Below are 10,906 nucleotides of genomic sequence, written 5' to 3' on the forward strand. Positions count from 1 at the left end.
AATGTGACCCAGAGTGACCCCGCCCACCAAATGTGACCCCGCCCACCAAATGTGACCCCGCCCACCAAATGTGACCCCGCCCACCAAATGTGACCCAGAGTGACCCCGCCCACCAAATGTGACCCAGAGTGACACCGCCCACCAAATGTGACCCAGAGTGACACCGCCCACCAAATCGGACCCAGAGTGACACCGCCCACCAAATGTGACCCAGAGTGACCCCGCCCACCAAATGTGACCCAGAGTGACCCCGCCCACCAAATGTGACCCAGAGTGACCCCGCCCACCAAATGTGACCCAGAGTGACCCCGCCCACCAAATGTGACCCAGAGTGACCCCGCCCACCAAATGTGACCCAGAGTGACCCCGCCCACCAAATCTGACCCAGAGGTGCCCCGCCCACCAAATCTGACCCAGAGGTGCCCCGCCCACCAAATCTGACCGAGGTGCCCCGCCCACCAAATCTGACCCAGAGGTGCTCTGCCCACCAAATCTGACCCAGAGTGGCCCCGCCCACCAAATCGGACACAGAGTGGCCCCGCCCACCAAATCGGACCCAGAGTGGTCCCGTCTACCAAATCGGACACAGAGTGGCCCCGCCCACCAAATCATCCCCTGAGGGGCCCCGCCCACCAAACCAGCGCCTGAAGGGCACCCAAGTGTGAAAGTCTTGCAGGGGCAGCCCGGGCACCATTACAAAGCACTATCTGTAGTTCCTTCAGGAAATACCCATCTAGTTTTAATTGTACTTGTGTTGGATCTCTTCCTATTCTCCCGCATGAACCACATGTGTGGGAGTTTTTGTTGTTGCATCTTGATTGAAGTTCTTTCTTACATTTGGGACAAATTTGATTTAATTACCCTTATTAATAGTTTAGACAGGTCAAATGTGGTGACAGATTCACTTTAATCTCATAGATGTGTATAATGGTTGTGTCACGCTCGCGCCCAGACTGGTTGGCGCGGGGATGTGGCCCCACTGTGCCACAGACCAGACTACCCTGGAAGGGGTGTAACTAAGTAGATTCCTTGGTATTCATTCGAGCCTCTGATGGTGAGGTCAGTTTTGTGCGGCAGGAAGCTACCAGGTGCCACTCCAGGGTGGTGTCTGGCTGTGGCTGCTGATCCCACTGGGGAACGGAACATAGACAGGCAAGCGGGCACGGCTGGCACTGGCAGACAGGCGGGCACGGCTGGGACACAGGCAGGCAGACGGGTACAACAGAGACACTGGCAGGCGAGCACGGCTGGCTCTCTGGTAGGCAGGCAGGTACGGCTGGTTCACTGGCAGGACAGGTGGACAAGGCTGGTACACTGAAAGAACCGGTAGGGACTGGTCTGCAGGCAGGTATGTAAAACAGGTAAGAACCTGTTCAGACAAAAGGACTTAAGAATAGGTAGAGAAAGACCGCAAGAGCGGATGCAGAGCGAAAGCACAGCAGCTAGAGCCAAGAACAGAAACGCAGGAGGCAGAGCCAAGAGCAGAAATGCAGGAGGCGGAGCCAAGAGCTGGAGGCAGAGCCAAGTGCAGAAATGCAGGAGGCGGAGCCAAGAGCGGGAGAAGTAGAACCACAAGAAGCGGAACCGCAGAGCGAGAGCTGAGCGGAGCCGCAGAGCAGCAGAGTGCGGAGCAAAGTTAGAGTGCAGAGCAAGGTCACAGAATGCAGAGCGAGGAGCAAAGCAAGGTCGCAGAGAGCGTAGCCGAAAGCAGAGCAAAGCAAGACACAGAGTACGCACAGCAGGGAAAGGAAACCAAGGCAGGGATATAAAGGGACACAGGAACAGGACTAGGCTAAGACAAAGTCAGGAACAGGACAAGGTACAGAGACATGGACACAAGCCAGGGTACGACGCCCCTCTGGGTGGCAGGCATAGGCCAGGGTACGATGCCCCGCTGGGTGGCTACACAAGGACACAGACCAGGGTACAACACCCCCCTGGGTGGCGGACACGAGAGTAAAAGAGACAGGGCCTGGCACCTCAGCAGCTAAGAACTGACTGAGGGAGTAAGTTGCACAGGCCCCCACCAATGGGTGGAGATCTCTTAAATACATGGCTCATGGCAATTGGCTGGGGACACCTTAGCAAGGTGCACACAGACTCAATAAGACACAGGAGTTGCCAGCTCCGCCCCCCTATGCACACAGACAGAGTATGCACAGAGCAAACAGCAGATATGAGGCACACAGCATGGAGCTGGCAGCAGAGAGAAGTCACAACAAGGCACAGAGAAGAAAGTGAGTTTGAGTGTAATGCAGGTGGGGATGGGAGGCCATGCAGTGATGCCAGCAGGGTTGTTACAGTACCCCCCCTTTACGGACCCTCTTCTTAAAGCTTGCCAGGATGATTTGCAGAAGAAGAATAGGCCCACACACAGACCAGGCCAACATGACATCTTCAGGGTAGACCAAGGCAGGCGGGTCACCAGGAATCTCAAAACAAAGTCTCTTGGTGCTCAACAGGGTTAGCTTCCACAATGAGCAGGACCACCTCCTCCAGGTAGGCAGTTAACAGGGACTTGAATGCTGCTGTCTTAACATCTTCACCAGCCGGACACTTGGAAACTGGGAACCCTCTCACGGGGTTCAACTTTTGCCCAACAGGAAGCAGAGAAGTTCTTGGATACTGAACACAGGAAAAGTTATTAGAGATGAGCGTGGAGAACAACAGCTCCACTGGGTCAGAGAAAAATTGAGGTGCACAAACTTCTGTTTTGAAATCTTCACCAGCCAGCCACAAGGACGCTGAAGGTATCCACATAGGAACTATCTTCTGCCCGTTATCCAGAAGAAATCAAACGCCGGGGATATTCCTAGGAACGGTTTACAGGTATAGTCGTTGGAGATGTGTGGAGAGATAGTCACCGCTACCCCATCTTCAGTGACGTCAGCACACCTTGACTCGACTAACTGTTTACCGGTATAGTCGCTGGAGATGTGTGGAGACATTGTCACCGTTTCCCCATCTTCGGTGACATCAGCACACCTTGACTCGACGACTAGCAGACCAGCTAAAGAAGATGACACTGCTAACTGTCTTTGACGCACGGGAACCAGACACTTCTCAAGACTGGGTAGATTCAAACGAAGCACTTTACTGGAACTCTTGACCAGAGCAGGTGGTCGAGTCCTTGGCTCAGAATGGCCCATGGGCATAACAGACAGCATACGGAAAACAAACTTCTTCATGTATAAGGCTCCAACTTTGAGCTGTAGTTGTCCTTGCAGGACTAGACTGCTCTTTAGCAGGGCTCGGCCATTATCAGACAATGCCCACACCCGGTTCTGGAGCTGTAGAACGGAGACTATACACCGACTCCGTATGATAGGCGGCTTTAACACACCAAAGCTCCCAGAAGTCAGAGAAACAGTCATTAACTTAGATGGAGAGGAAGTACTCTCGCCAGGGGCAGCCTCTCCCATTGGCCCAGGGTTTTGTAGTACAGGGTTCACAGGGCAAAGACCATCTGAATGTTCTTTACAACCACAGGGATACTGTATTTCAATCTCAGCACCAGATTCAGGCTGCAGATTTGCCAGCCCCCTCTTATAAGACCTCTTGGATCTTGCTCGGGTGCCTGCTTTGGCAGGTTGTGGAACAGGTGAGTCTTGGACGGTCATGGATGGAAGCGACAGTTTACCTACAGGTTTCTTTCGTCTGGACCATCTCTGTGAGCTTGAAGGGGAAGACTTTTCAGGAGATGCAGTACTTGGCTTATCGAAGGCTTTACAGAAGGCCACCAGGAAGGCCGGCAGATTCGAGATAATGGGTCCCCTGCTTCCCAGAGGGGGTCGAGCCACATCAAAGCATCTCCTCTTAGGTAGGTCATTAAGAAACCTACTTTCAACCAGTCTGTGGGGAATTGGGGAGCATGCCACTTGAAATAACGCAAGCACCGCTCCAAGAACACACGACATTGCTTTGGATCGCCATAGTAGCATGGAGGATCTGCTGGCATGGATTAGTCATTAGGAGCGCAGGCTTGAAGTCGATCAAACATCTCATTAGAGATGTCAATTGGGGATGGAGCAGTGAAGGACTGGCTTTCAGACTGGGAAAACCTTTTTCCTTGGAGGGCAATACTGGCAAGCAGAGAGTTAATCTTGCTCCAAGAGCGAAGGCACATGGGACTCAGCGGGGACCATGGCCTGTGCAAACTGTCGTGCTCGCGCCCAGACTGGTTGGCGCGGACGTGCGTGGATGTGGCCCCACTGTGCCACAGACCAGACTACCCTGGAAGGGGCGTAACCAAGTAGATTCCTTGGTATTCGCTCGAGCCTCTGATGGTGAGGTCAGGCTTGTGCGGCAGGAAGCTACCAGGTGCCACTCCAGGGTGGTGTCTGGCTGTGGCTGCTGATCCCACCGGGGAACGGAACATAGACAGGCAAGCGGGCACGGCTGGCACTCTGGCAGACAGGCAGGCACGGCTGGGACACAGGCAGGCAGACGGGTACAACAGACACTGGCAGGCAGGCGGGCACGTCTGGCTCTCTGGTAGGCAGGCAGATACGGCTGGCTCTCTGGCAGAACAGAAGGACAAGGCTGGTATACTGGAAGAATCGGTAGGGACCGGTCTGCAGGCAGGCATGTAAAACAGGTAAGAACCTGTTCAGACAGGAGGACTTAAGAATAGGTAGAAAAAAACCGCAAGAGCGGATGCAGAGCGAAAGCACAGGAGCTAGCGCCAAGAACAGAAACGCAGGAGTCGGAGCCAAGAGCTGGAGCCAAGTGCAGCAATGCAGGAGGCGGAGCCAAGAGCTGGAGCCCAGTGCAGAAACACATGAGGTGGAGCCAAGATCTGGAGGCGGAGCCAAGTGCAGAAATGCAGGATGCGGAGCCGAGTGCAGAAACGCAGGAGGCGGAGCCTAGAGCGGGAGAAGTAGAACCGCAAGCAGCAGAGCCAGGTAGAACTGCAAGGAGCAGATCAAAGTAGAACCACAAGAAGCGGAGCCGCAGAGCGAGAGCTGAGCGGAGCCGCAGAGCAGGGCCACAGCTGAGAGCAGAGCAAAGTCAGAGTACAGAGCAAAGTGCAAAGCAAAGCTACAGAGAGCAGAGCTGAGAGCAAAGCCAGCAAAGCCACAGAGAACAGAGCAAAGTCAGAGTGCAGAGCAAGACACAGAGTGCAGAGCCGAGAGCAAAACCACAGAGTGCAGAGCAAGGTCACAGAATGCAGAGCAAGGAGCAAAGCAAGGTCGCAGAGAGCGGAGACGAAAGCAGAGCAAAGCAAGACACAGAGTACGCATAGCAGGGAAAGGAAACCAAGGCAGGGATATAAACGGACACAGGAACAGGACTATGCTAAGACAAAGTCAGGAACAAGCCAAGGAACAGAGACATGGACACAAGCCAGGGTACGACACCCCTCTGGGTGACGGACATAGGCCAGGTTACAACGCCCCCCTGGGTGGCGGACACGAGAGTAAGAGACAGGGCCTGGCACCTCAGCAGCTAAGAACTGACTGAGGGAGTAAGTTGCACAGGCCCCCACCAATGGGTGGAGATCTCTTAAATACATGGCTCATGGCAATTGGCCGGGGACACCTTAGCAAGGTGCACACAGACTCAATAAGACACAGGAGTTGCCAGCGCCGCCCCCCTATGCACACAGAGTATGCACAGAGCAAACAGCAGATATGAGGCACACAGTATGGAGCTGGCAGCAGAGAGAAGTCACAACAAGGCCAAGAGAAGTGAGTTTGAGTGTAATGCAGGTGGGGGATGGGAGGCCATGCAGCAATGCCAGCAGGGTTGTTACAGGTTGTCTTCACATATGGATAACAATTAGTTTCTTCTCAAAATTGGCCGTAGGAGGGCAACAACCCAGCAGCAGGGCCGTTACCCCAGCCTTTGTGCAAGGAGGAACAGGAGGAGCACTGCCAGAGCCCTGCAAAATGACCTCCAACAGGCCACAAATGTGCATGTGTCTGCACAAACGGTTAGAAACCGACTCCATGAGGATGGTTTGAGTGCCCGACGTCCACAGATGGGGGTTGTGCTCACAGCCCAACACCGTGCAGGACGCTTGGCATTTGCCACAGAACACCAGGATTGGTAAATTCACCACTGGCGACCTGTGCTCTTCACAGATGAAAGCAGGTTCACACTGAGCACATGTGACAGATGTGACAGAGTTTGGAGACGCCACGGAGAGCGATCTGCTGCCTGCAACATCCTTCAGCATGACCGGTTTGGCAGTGGGTCAGAATGGTGTGGGGTGGCATTTCTTTGGAGGGTCGCACAGCCCTCCATGTGCTCGCCAGAGGTAGCCTGACTGCCATTAGGTACCGAGATGAGATCCTCAGACCCCTTGTGAGACCATATGCTGGTGCGGTTGGCCCTGGGTTCCTCCTAATGCAGGACAATGCCAGACCTCATGTTGCTGGAGTGTGTCAGCAGTTTCTGCAAGATGAAGGCACTGAAGCTATGGACTGGCCCGCCCATTCCCCAGACCTGAATCCGATTGAGCACATATGGGACATCATGTCTCGCACCATCCACCAACGTCACGTTGCACCACAGACTGTCCAGGAGTTGGCGAATGCTTTAGTCCAGGTCTGGGAGGAGATCCCTCAGGAGACCATCCGCCGCCTCATCAGGAGCATGCCCAGGCATTGTAGGGAGGTTATACACGCACTTGGTAGCCACACTCACTGCTGAGCATCATTTCCTTGTCTTGAGCAAGTTGGATCAGCCTGTAATTTGATTTCGAGTATCATTCCAACTCCAGACCTCCATGGGATATTCACTTTGATTTACATTGATCATTTTTATGTTTTATTGTTCTGAACACATTCCACTATGTAATGAATAAAGATTTGCAACTGAAATATTTCATTCAGTGATATCTAGGATGTGGTATTTTAGTGTTCCCTTTATTTTTTTGAGCAGTGTAATATTTTAAATAAATTTTCCAAACAAAGTCATAAATAACCCGAAATAAATTCTGGGAAATACAAAACATAAAAATGGACATCCATAGGTAGAAATATAGGAACATACGGTAATTAAAGTGATCAAATGTTAGTTACCGTATATACTCGAGTATAAGCCGAGATTTTCAGCCCACTTTTTAGGCTGAAAGTGCCCCTCTCGGCTTATACTTGAGTCATTGTCCCAGGGGGGTCGGTGGGGGAGGGGGAGCGGCGGCTGTGACATACTCACCTGCTCCTGGCGTGGTCCTTGCATCTCCGGTCTCCCGCCGCTGACAGCTTCTTCCAGCGTTGAGCGGTCATGGATAGGAGATGCAGGGACCGCGTCAGGAGCAGGTGAGTATAATGGGGAGGGGGAGCACTGCGCGATATTCACCTGTCCTCGTTCCGGGCGCCGCTTCGTCTTCCACGTCCTCTGCAGTGAAGCTCAGGTCAGAGTGCGCGATGACATGGTTTGTCCGCGCCCTCTGCCTGAACGTTAGAGCAGAGGATGCGGAAGACACAGCGGCGCCGGAACGAGGACCGATGAGTATTGCAAGTGCCAGGGGCCTGAGCGACGAGAGGTGAGTATGTCTTTTTTTTTTTTTTTAATCGCAACAGCATATGGGGAAAATATCTCTCTGGAGCATCTTATGGGGCCATAATCAACGTTTGTGCAGCACTATATGGGGCAAATATCTCAATGGAGCATCTTATGGGGCCATATTCAACGTTTGTGCAGCACTGTATGGGGCAAATATATTTATGGAGCATCTTATGGGGCCATAATCAACGTTTGTGCAGCATTATATGGGGCAAATATCTCAATGGAGCATCTTATGGGGCCATATTCAACGTTTGTGCAGCACTATATGGGGCAAATATATTTATGAAGCATCTTATGGGGCCATAATCAACGTTTGTGCAGCATTATATGGGGCAAATATCTCTATGGAGCATCTTATGGGGCAATAATCAACGTTTGTGCAGCACTATATAAGGCAAACATCTCAATGGAGCATCTTATGTGGCCATAATCAACGTTTGTGCAGCACTATATGAGGAAAATATCTCTGGAGCATCTTATGGGGCCATAATCAACATTTGTGCAGCATTAAATGGGGCAAATATCTCTATGGAGCATCTTATGGGGCCATAATCAACGTTTGTGCAGCACTATATGGGGCAAACATCTCAATGGAGCATCTTATGGGGCCATATTCAACGTTTGTGCAGCACTGTATGGGGCAAATATATTTATGGAGCATCTTATGGGGCCATAATCAACGTTTGTGCAGCATTATATGGGGCAAATATTTCTATGGAGCATCTTATGGGGCCATAATCAACGTTTGTGCAGCACTATATGGGGCAAATATCTCTGGAGCATCTTATGGGGCCATAATCAACATTTGTGCAGCATTACATGGGGCAAATATCTCTATGGAGCATCTTATGGGGCAATAATCAACATTTGTGCAGCATTATATTGGGCAAATGTCTCTATGGAGCATCTTGTGGGGCCCTTATTAACCTTTATGCAGTACTGTATGGGGCAAATGTGTCTATGGAGCATCTTATGGGGCCATTATTAACCTTTGTGCAGCATTACATGGGGAATATTTTAATATGGAGCATCTTATGGGGCCCATCATGAACTGTATGGAGCATTATATGGGGCTCCTGATTCAATATGGATATTCAAAAACACTTAACCTACTGATATCTCAATTAATTTTTCTTTTATTGGTATCTATTTTTATTTTTGAAATTTACCGGTAGCTGCTGCATTTTCCACCCTAGGCTTATACTCGAGTCATTAAGTTTTCCCAGTTTTTTGTGGCAAAATTAGGGGAGTTGGCTTATACTCGAGTATATACGGTAATCATGCAGAAGTCAATAGGTACAAATGAGTACATATAAATGCATAAAACTGTCTGAGATATATATATATATATATGTACAAGTATACGGTACCTTTTAGTAAATAACCGTTATAGCAATGACCTGATCATAAATGTGGTAAAGTTTTTTCACCCTGGAGAAAGTGGCAGGTGAAATACAAGTCTGGTTCTGGGCATTCTAAAGGTAAGTTCACACTCTGCGTTTTTTCAGCTTTTAATTTTTGCAGCAAAACCTGATCTCTTGTCAGAAAAGCTGCAGAAAATCAAGCAAAACCTCCTTTTATTGCCTTTTTTCCTGCGTTTTTGGCATGCTAGATTTGTCTCTTGTGCATGCTGAAAGTTTAGCGCAAAAAAAAAGTCCTAGTTGACAATCAAGTTTTGCCACAAAAACACAGCAAAATCTGATACCTGCGATTCTGCTGCGGATTGTCATTCATGTCAATGGGTGAAAAACGCTGAAAAAAAAACACCGCACCGCAAAAAACGCTGCGGATCCGCAGAGAATCCGCAACGTGTGCACATACCCTTAGTGATGAGTGAATATACTCATTATTCGAGATTTCTCGAGCATGCTCAGGTGTCCTCCGAGTATTTTTTAGTGCTTGGAGATTTAGTTTTTCTTGCCGCAGCTGAATGATTTACATCTGTTAGCCAGCATAAGTACATGTGGGGGTTGCCTGGTTGCTAGGGAATCCCCACATGCACTTATGCTGGCTAAGAGATGTAAATTATTCAGCTGCGGCAATAAAAACTAAATCACCGAGCACTAAAAAATACTCGGAGGACACCTGAGCATGCTCGAGAAATCTCGAATAACGAGTATATTCACTCATCACTATTCTTTATCTTTGTCTTTTACCTTATTTGCATCTGTTCTGTGAAAAAAGTCACATTATCTGTTAATATGTTTTTAGCAACTCGACAAAAAAGAAAGAGGGTAAAAAAGGCACAAATAATAAATCAGCTGCAAACATTTGGATTACAAAAGCCAGAAATGAAGAATAGCCAAAAAAAAAACAGCAAAAAAGTAGAAAATAAGGCTACGTTCACATTCGCGTCTTTGGACGCAGCGTCGTCGCCGCAATGCACGACGGATGTGAAACGCACGCAAAAACGCATTGTTTTGTGATGCATGCGTCCATTTTTGGCTTGATTTTGGACGCAAAAAAAATGCAACTTGCTGCGTCCTCTGCGCCTTGACACTTGCGCCAAAAATGACGCATGCGTCACAAAACGCAAGACAACGCATGTCCATGCGCCCCCATGTTAAATATAGGGGCGCATGACGCATGCGTCGCCGAACCTGCGCCCGACGCAACGCAAATGTGAACGTAGCCGAAGACTTTAAAATAGGCACAAAGAAAAGTCTTAAAAACTAGCTAAAAATAGGCAAAAATGCAATAATGAAGCGATATCCCGAGCACTAGAAAATAATGCAAAAAACATTGGTGCTGTGACAAGAAAGGGTCGATGTGGTGTAACTGTACAGCAATACATGGTCTCAGAGATGGAGGAGCGACCCTGCAATGTCAGGAGGAGACAGGCATGAAGCCTCCAGCTGTGCTCTGGCAGATCTGCTCCACATAACACACAGATCATGGGGTTTATTACTTTCTGCCTGTGTCCTTATCAATAGTCACCTGTAATAATGTAATGGTGGCTGTAAACCTGAGAGATTTAGATCACTGGGTGTGATAAAAGGTGAGGTGCACAGCCAGAGACCAGTACTCACTTGTGCTCTCCAGCAGATCCAGGAAGTGGAGTGATTCTTCCTCAGCAAGGCATGACTAAGCAAAGGGGCGGTGAGCATCATGGGGCCACAATACAGAGACTTCAGCTGCTTACAAGATGTACATAGTCACACTACTGCGAATATCAGACAAAGGGGTCCTTGTAGTAGAGTGAGGGTCACTCCCCAAGGGAAGGGTCTGAGCAGGGACAGAAAAGCAGCCCTGCTACACAAACCACACCAGCCCACATACTATAACACTATAGTGAATTTTGTTATGTTTTGTCTGCCCCTGCATACTCGTCTAAGGCCATGGTCACACGTTCAGTATTTGGTCAGCATTTCACCTCAGTATTTATAAGCCA

General features: G+C 49.7%; 1 protein-coding gene across 1 annotated transcript in view; it reads right to left on the reverse strand.

Moving 5' to 3' along the window:
• Positions 1-10,639, reverse strand: part of LOC138669665 (catechol O-methyltransferase-like) — a 115,254-nt gene extending 104,615 nt beyond the window's left edge. The window contains exon 1 of the mRNA XM_069756331.1: positions 10,545-10,639. The gene's annotated coding sequence lies outside the window, so the exon portion shown is untranslated. The remainder of the gene's footprint in view (positions 1-10,544) is intronic.
• Between the last annotated feature and the right edge of the window lie 267 nt (positions 10,640-10,906).

The sequence above is a fragment of the Ranitomeya imitator genome, chromosome 1 (assembly GCF_032444005.1).
Source record: "Ranitomeya imitator isolate aRanImi1 chromosome 1, aRanImi1.pri, whole genome shotgun sequence".
Taxonomy (NCBI): Eukaryota; Metazoa; Chordata; class Amphibia; order Anura; family Dendrobatidae; genus Ranitomeya; species Ranitomeya imitator.